A 1791-nucleotide genomic window follows, 5' to 3' on the forward strand; every position below is an offset into this window, starting at 1 on the left:
AAAAAGATATACGTGTGTATATATATGTCATGGTTTTCGGAGAAGGTGTACAGAATTTTCGGGAAAAAAGGTGTGTGTGTGCCATGGATTTCGAGAGGGATGTACAGTTCTGAAAAAGGGTATATACATGTGTGTATATGTATATATATATATATATATATATATATATATATATATATATATATATATATATATATATATTTGTATGTATGTATGTATGCATGTATGTATGTATATCATATATATAAATATATACATACATATATACATTACATATATATATATATATATCATATATTATATATTATATATATATAATATATATATATATGTGTGTGTGTGTGTGTGTGTATATATATATATATATATATATATATCTATATATATATATTATATATATATATATATATATATATATATATATATAGTGTATATATATATATATTATTATAATATATAAATTTTATATAGATAGATAGATAGATAATAGTAGATATAGATATAAAAAAAAACTTTTTTTTATCGGTAGTAGGAGCAAGAGCGGTTATAAATGTTTTGAGGGGTTATTTCTGCTATATGTAACTGGTATAGATGCATATAACAGAAACCGTAACAGATGTATGGTATTGTATGGTACATTTCTTGAAAGATGATACAATAGTTCCGAAATTCTCCTGGATATTTTCTTCAAGTCTGAAGAGGTAGAGGAAAAGAATGTATTTGAGAGGGAGAGGGAGAGGAAACGATGAACAAGAAGGGTAGGTTCGGGCAGGCAAACGGAAACGAAGACAGGTCAGGTCGAAAGGTCGGGGAAGGGTGGCCAGCACACGGGAGTAGTCAGGGCATGTGTAAAGGTTACCGCTTCCTTGTCCTTTGTTTTCTTAACTAAACAAAGGACAAGGTCGAGCCGTGGCCCTCTCTCTTACTAAAGTTATTTTCTATTTCCCACCTTAGCCTTGCCTTCTCCCCATCCCCCTCCCGGCAACGGTTCTGTTGTTTTAATCCTAATTTTCGTTGTTGTTTTATAAAACGAGGAGACTGTCGGCAGGAGACTACCCGCTGTTAAGGTCGGGACTGAGTAGCTGCTTTATCAGGGACGATTCCACTAGTCTGCGGATATGGACATTTGCAGAAGGAAAGACGGTACGAGTTCTTGATCAGTCTATTTGATATCCTGTCTCTCAGTGATGGCAGAAAAAGTTATTTGTTTACTCGTGGTGAGAGAATGCGCTGGTCTCACCAAAGTACTGTTTATAAGAGGAGGGACAAGGACTACTGGTAACGTGTCGGCCTCTCATCCGAGGGGTCGCCCCGCACAGGCCCGAGAAGTTGCAAATATCGCCTGGAGGTTACTGCGAGGCTCAGCTTTGCATATTTGATTTATCCTTTAAGGAGATCCCGTCGTCGAAGTAGAGGGAGGAGCGGAGAGAACCAGGCTGAGACACGGGGGTTTAGAGAGGGAGAGAGTGTAACAGGCTGACTTTTGAAGGAGAGTTGTGACAGAAAATATACGTTTTTCAGTTTTAGTTACTGTGTATTATTATTGTGATTATTGATATCATTGTAATTATCATCGTAATCATCATCATTATTATTATTAATATTATCATCATCATCATCATCATCATCATCATCATCATCATCATCATCATCATCATCATCATCATCATCATTATCATCTGCATCATCATCATCATCATCAACATCATAATCATCATCATCATCATCATCATCATCATCATCATCATCATCATTATCATCTGCATCATCATCATCATTACCATCATTATC

The sequence above is a fragment of the Penaeus monodon genome, chromosome 18, assembly GCF_015228065.2.
Source record: "Penaeus monodon isolate SGIC_2016 chromosome 18, NSTDA_Pmon_1, whole genome shotgun sequence".
NCBI lineage: Eukaryota > Metazoa > Arthropoda > Malacostraca > Decapoda > Penaeidae > Penaeus > Penaeus monodon.